Here is an 8,547-nt window from a genome sequence, read left to right on the forward strand (position 1 = left end):
TACGTAAATCTAATTGGCTAAGTATTAAGCTTTAAGAGCCCAGTGGTGGTGGTACACGCCTTTAATTCCAGCACTTGGGAGGCAGAGGCAGGCGGATTTTTGAGTTCGAGGCCAGCCTGGTCTACAGAGTGAGTTACAGGACAGCCAAGGCTATACAGAGAAACCCTGTCTCGAGAGGAAAAAAAAAAAACAAGAAAAAAGAATTACCATGCTTCTACCTGGTAATTGGGTGGTGAGGTGGCAGATGTGCCCGGGCAATGTGTGGAAGTGAGAGGAACTCGAGGTCCCCTGCCAAAGAGATGGCCAACAGAGGGACCCGCCCAGTGAGACTGTACCAGGCAGGAGCCCTGAGACCCCATGTGAACTCTGCGGACCACGGGGCAGCTGGTGGGTTGGCAAGATCACAGGACTGTGGTCTGATCCTGTGGAGAGTTCGAGTGTACTCTCACTTTTTAACATTTCCTGTAATAGGTGGCGAACAAACATGCTGGCTGGGCTTAAAATCCACTAGAATTTTAAGATTATTAGCCCAAGAGTTACAGTTTTATTTTATGTTTTTATTTTGTTAAGTGAGTAACTGAGTAGTGCCAAAAATGAGTCATGTGACTCAAGCTCTGGATGTTGTAAGGAAGGCCAGGCCAGCAGTGCTGAGGACCCCTGCTGTGGGAAATTACAGGCTGCTCTGAGTTAGGAGAAGAATGGAATGTGCTTACCTCTTCGAGCAGAGGAATTAAACTGAGAATTTAAAATTAAGATTATCTGCTACCATGTTAGACAGAATATGAGTTTCCTCTGATTAGAAAGGATCCCGCCATCTCTCCTGCCCTGCCAGGCTGCAACAACATGTCCAGGTGGGCCCTGCTCATCGTGTTCTCGGCCGCCAACAAGCTGTTCTCTCCCAGCTAGCTCCCACAGCATCCCAGATGTGTTTTCTCTCCGCCATAAACCCCTTTAATTGGTCGACCCACATTCAAGTAACCAAGTAAATCAAACCTTTCAAAGCTCAATTTACCAGTTAGATTATTAATATCACAATTTATCAGATGCCAATAAAATAATTTTAGAGCCAATTCATAATGAAAAAAGGTTTATCCCAGGATTTCTAGCCTTATAAAAACATAGCTATTTGTGGCTAATGCCACCCAGGTCCACGCCAGAAGCCATCTTGATTCTCCTGGTTCTCCTCCTGCGACCTCTCCTTCCCCTTACTTCTATACCTGCTTCCCTTTTCCTGTCCAATCACTGGCCTTTCACTGTCCTAATGTGAGTAGACATGGAAAATCCTGCAAAACTTACATACAAGCCTGATGAAAGGCCACAGTCTAGTCATTCTGCCTACAGTACCTGTTGCTGATTGTGTGTGTTTCTACAATGTAGTTTTAGGTAACAGTGATAGATGCTGATGGTCCAACAGTTAGAATGAAGGTAAGGCACATATCCTGTTTTCTGACAGTTCTATAAGGAAGCAATGGCTCTGTAAAGCCATTAGATGAAAAATACTGAAGGTCTCCTGAATGCCCAGCTTTGGAAAGTTCCTTATACAAGTGCATTTTCAGGGCTTGTTAGAGACGGGAATCCCCAGACCAGTCATTTGTTACTCTCCATGTGTACATTCAAAGTGTTTCTGCATAAACGAAGGCTATAAGATCATTGTATATTAGAAAATACTTCCTAACCCCATCCATAGCATAGGTGTGGACATAGCTACAAGTCAGTTCACAGTTTCAGTGTATGCCTCAGAGATCTCCTCCATTCTTGCAGATTACTAGATTATCAGCGTAATGGACTATTGGATTTGCCGCCCTTATTTCTAGAAAGAGTTCAAGGCATTTTCTGATTTTACCTGCTTTAAGAAATATGTGGTGGGGGAAGTTAAGAGTTTTGTTTTATCTTTCTGTATTGGTATACTTCGTATGTTTTAAGAAGAATGATTTAATGTGACTCCAAGTTCTTTTCAACTCATGAACCTTTAGTATATTCTGAAAGCTGTGTTCCAAAGGCCTGTGCAGGATGACATTTCTGTTTTAGGAAAAGGCACCTGTAAAGATTATGGATCAGTTAATGTTCATCTCAATTTGAATTTAAAATTTACCACTCCCAAGATTTGGTACAATTTAACCCAAACAATTATTGCTAAGATCTTCAAAGATGGTTCTGCAGGATTTGAAATTTGAAAAAAGGAATTAATTGTAGGTGTTACAACTGTTTAAATAATGCTGTTATTATTTAATAAACAATAATAATATTGTTTCATTGATTAGCTTGATCTACCAGGAATCACATGGTGAGTTGGACCCTCATACTGCATAGGTTTGCAAATGGAAAGTACAGATATAATCTGTTTAGCAGCAGTTAGCTGATCAATTTCTGCAAACAATGAGATGGGAATAGAGAAATGTCAACCAATTTCACGGAAGATGCATGGTGATTTGTTCTGAGCAACGTTTTGGTGATGCTCTGGATTTCTGTTATTGGCAGGAGGATTTGTTTTTACTCTTTTTGTTAAAAACCAAAGTGACTAGACTACCAACTTGTACTCATCATAGAAAGCAGGGGTGATTCACACCATAACCACTCAAAAAGTTAAAAATAAAGTTCTAAAATCAATGAAAATACAGTTTTCCTCTCTTAAAAACAACAGGGTCTTACTGCTAGCCTGGAAGTTAGTTGCTAGCATGGACCAGGTGATAACTGAGCACATATGAAGACAAGAAAGCAGTGTCCTCAATGTGCTACTTTTTAATGTTTTCATTTTCATAATTTCAATTCCACATGATCAGTGGAGGATGAAATAGTACTTTAAAGCAACTTATGAGTCAAGTGTAAATGCAGCAGAGCCCTCACTTCTGACAAAAAGCTATATGGGTGAACTCACTCTATCTCACCCATCAATAAAAGGGAAGGTGGAGAAAGGGTCTGCAGCCATAGTAGTGGGTGTGAATAACAGTTAGTTAAAAGTATTATATGATTCATATAGAAAGACTATGACAGCCAACGTAATGGTTGTATCGTTCATTTTTTCTTTTTCACCAGGGAAGATAACAGCTTTATCTTATTGTTCTTTTGTTTGGTTGGCACCCTACAGGCAAGAGATGAGTGGGTCAACATCGTGAATGTCTCTGTGACTGCTTGTCTGTGGCTACTTGTATGTCTAAAATCATGATGCCTAGTTTTTAATGTGCTACTTTTTAATGTTTTCATTTTCATAATTTCAATTCCACATGATCAGTGGAGGATGAAATAGTATTTTAAAGCAACTTATGAGTCAAGTGTTTCTTCCTAGGGCATCATTTTCATTGTTAAAATTGAGATAGGGTCTTGAACTTACTTTATAGACCAGATTTACATGATTTCAGGTCCTCCAAACCATGCCTCTAATGTGCATGGATTAAGATGTATGCTGCCGTACATTGTTTCCTGTTAATAATAAAAATAGACATATCCTACAGTGCATCACAAATGTAACTTAGTAAGGATGGCGAAGTGAAGCTCTCTGTTGTACAGAATGCAAAAGAGATGTCTCTCAGGGTTATTAAGTGGTTCCATGGGGGTTTAAGAAGAAACTTGAAGAGTTTCCTAAGACCTAAAGCCTATGTTCAGAAACTCAGAAATACTCCTATATAATTTAATTTATATGATTCAATGATTGTAGAAATAGTTAAAACACATTTAAAACAAGCAATTGGACTATAAAAATAGTACTGTTATCATTTCCAAAACTTTACTATTGAAATACTTTTAAACGTACAAATAAATTGATGCTACATAAAGAACCCATATCTAATGAGCTTGTATATGCTTGTTTATACTTCTATTCTGGAGATCATAGAATACACTGGCATTTTAAACTTTTGGTATGTCATAGAGTAGAGAAGCATAAACTGAAGATATATTGCTAATGTATTTGATGAAAGAAATAGTATATAGTGATTTTAGTTAATGCTAAAAAGATAGCATGTAACATCTTGGGAGCTGCTACATCAGTGATGACATGCACTGATGTTTCATTAGGAAACTGTAGTGCTACAGAACATTCCAGAAAGACAAATGCTATTTTTCTACTAAAGAGATATGGCAATAAAATAACTTAGTTACAATATGCTATACTCATACATCTGGCCTTGCTCATCCATCATAGAAAACTTCTTCCTATAGCACATAGCAACAAATACAGAGACCAAAAGCCAGACTGCATGCAAAGAAGGAAAACTTGAAGGTACTGGGATATCTCCAGCAAATCCCTCCTCATATGACTTAAGGAACTCTGTAGAACAGGAGGCAAAGAGTTTAAGAGCCAAAGCAGCTGGAGACGACTGAACAAATAGGCTATCTAAACATAGGTCATGACCAATGCGCCTATGAATGCATAGAGTGTGGCAGCATATACAGAACATTCACGGTCCTCAACAGATGAGGTCATAGAGCTGATAGAACTGAATGTTCTCCCTGTATCTAACCCAGCAGCTATCTCTAACTGATAGCCACTTGCAAATGAAAAAAATTAGTTTCCACTGAGGAACTGTGTCTGGGGAAACAAGCCTCTCATAGGTAGACCCATGATTTTCAGAGAAAATGAACTCCACAGCATCTTTGAAGGATTTTTTTTGACTCATAATGTTGATTCAAGACTTTTTTTTAACCTAATAGATTTTATGCATAAATATTATGACTTCTAATTTTATTCTTTTGAAAAATTCTTCTTTGTGTTAATGTATGTTTCTGAATCTATATTTATTTTGGGAAGTTTCTTCCCCTATTCTGTTTGTTTTGTTCTATTCTGATTGTTTGATTTTATATTATTTTGTTATTACTCCTTAGATGCCTTCTTGTTTCCTAATGAGAGACAAAACATATGTGGATCTGGATGGCATAGGATGGGAGGAACTGGGAGGACTAGGAGGATGGGAAACAATAACCTGAATATATGGTGTGTGAAAAAATTCCATTCGCAATAAAAGATGTGGGGGAGCTCTACAAAGCTTCTTTGAAAGAACTCTAAAACTATTCATTACCACAAATGTAATTTATCAATGTCTATGTAGATAGATGGCAATTGGCACAATGCAAAAATGGTCAATATTAAAGTATGTATGTATTTAATTACTTATAAAGCTACATTTCTGAACGGAGGTAAGACTCTATGTTGATTCCTTTCTAGAAGCAGATCCATACAGAAGACGTTAAAGCCTGGATCCACAGGCACTACCTCTGAGAGACCTTGGCAGAATTGGCTTATATTAAAATATTGATTTTAGTGTTTAATGTTTCCTTCAGAAAATCTTCTACATAGTCCAATTTGATAACTTGTGATCTATTCCAGGCTTTTGAAAGATCCTGCCTACAGTATTTCAAAAAACAGTGACATGTAAGTCTAAACAAATCTAAGTTTCAGTGTCATTATTGGAAATTTTCATTTACAGAGTTCTAAAAATATAACCAAGAAGTAGCACTTTCTGTTTGCCTACAAAGTGTCAATTAGCTTAACTTTCCTAAATTATTTCAATTAATAATCACCATACTGTTGAAAATTAGGGAGCGCAGTTGTGGAAACAAGATATAGTTTTATAGACCCCATTATGCATCCAACTCCCAGTTCAAATGAATAAGAATTCAAAATAGAGTCCCATTTCAGTGGCTGGTAGTGGGGCTCTGGTTTCTGCAGCTCTGGTGCGGATCTTGCAGAAGTGATTGTTACAGTATTTTAAATGAAGACTTTGATGTAAAAATGCATAGATCCTCATATTAGTCAAGCTGTACTATCTGAGAAATTAGCAAGTCTTGCTCCTGGTCAGTCAATAGGATAAAGAACTACAACTACAGGTTTATGCAAGGCATGAAGATTTACTGACACAGGCAACTGGAATTGAGTCTTCAGAAAGTGTTCTTCAGATGACACATATGAGAACTGAAGATTTACAGGGAACTGTTGATATGATGAAATATAAAAAAAAAATGTTGAGGCACGCAATGAAATAGAAACCATCACTGAACAGCTAGCATGACTTTATCTTGTCAGCAACTTGCTTTAGAGAATAATTCTCATCTTACATCTCAGTAAGAGACTCCAGCGACAAGTGCAAGAAGGAAGTAGATACAAAATCTACACAGAGTCTCAATGAACTTGATTATCTTTCTCAAGGCATGGAACTTTCTGAAATAGAAAATGAGCTACACTTTATTTTAAGAGCTCATCTTGGAGTGGAAAAATCAAGCTAAGTATCTATAGGAGCAAGGTATGAAGACCTAGAATCCAGGTCAGGTTGAAACAGGTCTGCAGGATTTCCATAATCTCAGGACTTCTAATGATACTGTTACCAATTCTGTGGATGATTATTCTAATAGTTTGTAAAACCAACAATGTTTTGGATCTCAAAGTTTTAACTATGTCTTTTGAGGTGGTCTTGAGAAGAGATTGGTCCTGGGATATCTACCATATGAACACCGGAAAACACAGCATCTTTTCATGCTTCTTTCTGAATAAATATGGAAAAATTGTGGAACATGTATGTACTATTTGTGGATAGATACAGCACTTATAAAAAGTATGAATGAAGAAGAAAGATACTTTTTCTCCCTTTTGACCATGGAAGAAATAGTTAAGAATGGACAGGCTGCAATTTTATGCATGTTTTAGAGTGCAATGACCCTGGCACTGTATTCTCCCTTTCATGCAGCAGCAGTCTGTTCTATGATTTTGAAACAGGCAGTACAGTCAAAATACACAAGAAACTTCAGCACAACTGGAACTACTTACTTCTATACATACTCCCCATACATAGAAGATGATAGATAACATATTTTCATACTAAGAAGGACAGTTTATGGTTCAGAAAAAGCTTCAAAAGTGTCACTTCAACCATAGGAGGCTCTTTATCTCCCAAAATCATGAATCTTTGAACTCATCAACTTGTTTTTTCCCCTGGGTAGGCATAATCATCACCTTTCTCTCATGAGCTTGATAGGGTCATGAAACTATAGCAAGTAAACTCAGTGCAGCTTCCATTGATGCAATCCTTACATTAGCTGTGTCAAAAATGTGGCAACAACAATTCACTTATATGGTATGAAGTCAGAGTACCTTCTCTTTTTTCAAGGAGGTGCAAGTGATTGGACCACTCATCAAAGGACAGTAGAAAAATATGGGAATGGTGAATTTCCTGTTTACGTTGCACCAATCGGGAACAAATGTGGCTGTCAGAAAGAGATCATTCACTTCAACAGCTGAGCAAACTGTAATGTCATCCCTAAAGACAATTCACAATCTTGTGGGGAATGCCATATAACCCTTACTGACTTCAGTGGCAGATGCAATTGAGGCTATAATAATCACCATGCTTCAGAAAGATATTTCTGGGTCATTATCTAGCCCAGGAAAGCCTGTTCCTTGTTCTCTGTACATGAAAGAGCTCCAAGATTTCATTGCCAGAGTTATGAATGACTACTTTAAGCACTTTGATTGCTTGAATTTTGTCTTTGACAACATTGAAGCTATCGTGCAGAGAGCCATTGGCATTTTTTCAATAAGGCCAGGCACATAAGACCTCTTGGTGAAGGTGGGAAAATGCAACTTGCTACTGATTTTGCACAGATGAAGTTGGTTGTGAGTTACCTTTGCAGAGGAGTATTTGATTTGGGAAAGTCCCATAGAATCCTGAGGTTATTCAAACCCCTGCTTTTCCAGACAAGTAAATATGTGCTCCATCTCCAACAGTAGGAGATGTTACTCTATTCACTATCATTATTTACTTTCCTTTCACAAGAGCAATTGTTGAGCTGAAATTCCCATGGTACTACTTCCATAGGATATGGAGAGGCTTCTCCTTTGCAGGCTATCCCTGGAAACTTATGTTTCATCACTGAGAAGTAGAGAAGAGAAAGAGTTTGTACTATTTTATTCCATTATGGTTCCGCAGCTTCCAAAGGCTATGGCAAATCCTAAGTCACCTGAAGTCTCCATGCACTAACCCATCTAAAGATGGAAGCTAGCAACAAAAGATCGTAGTTGTCTGGATTTCCTATTGATCTTGTTGCCTCTAGCACTTCTACTTTGAAATATCAAAATAGATGTGGTACAAACCACTTGGGGGTCATGTTCTGTAGTAGCATAGGTTTTATATCAATGTCCATGGCTCATGTTACCACCAAAGGTTGTATAGGTATCTCTGACCTGGACTGCTGTGTTGGGCAATATTATATCTGAGAGATCAGAGCTGTCCCCCACCCCTCATAGGCTCCTGTACTCAGTGGAGCTGGTCCTATACTTGACTTGGAAGTGCCTTTGAATTGGTCCTGGTGGTGCAGGTGTGGAAGTGCTGGCTCTGGTCCTTACCCAAGCAAAGCAGGAGAGCTAGTCATGGTGATGAGGGTGCAGGAAAGAAGTGGGTTCTACCATCTAGGCTCTGGCAGTGCCTTTGAATTGTCATGATACAGCATCTATGAAAGTACCTTTGAATTGTCATGCTCCAACATCTAAGAAAGTCTGTGGGAGGAATTGGTCCTGTAGAACAAAAAAGCTGAAGGATTTCCATTGACACAGGGTTAAAAACA

General features: G+C 38.3%; 1 pseudogene; it reads left to right on the forward strand.

Annotated features, from left to right (window-relative positions):
• The first annotated feature begins 257 nt into the window (after positions 1–257).
• Positions 258–7,964, forward strand: LOC127680271 (conserved oligomeric Golgi complex subunit 5-like; annotated as a pseudogene).
• The last annotated feature ends 583 nt before the right edge of the window (positions 7,965–8,547 follow it).

Source organism: Apodemus sylvaticus, chromosome 3, assembly GCF_947179515.1.
Source record: "Apodemus sylvaticus chromosome 3, mApoSyl1.1, whole genome shotgun sequence".
Classification (NCBI taxonomy): Eukaryota; Metazoa; Chordata; class Mammalia; order Rodentia; family Muridae; genus Apodemus; species Apodemus sylvaticus.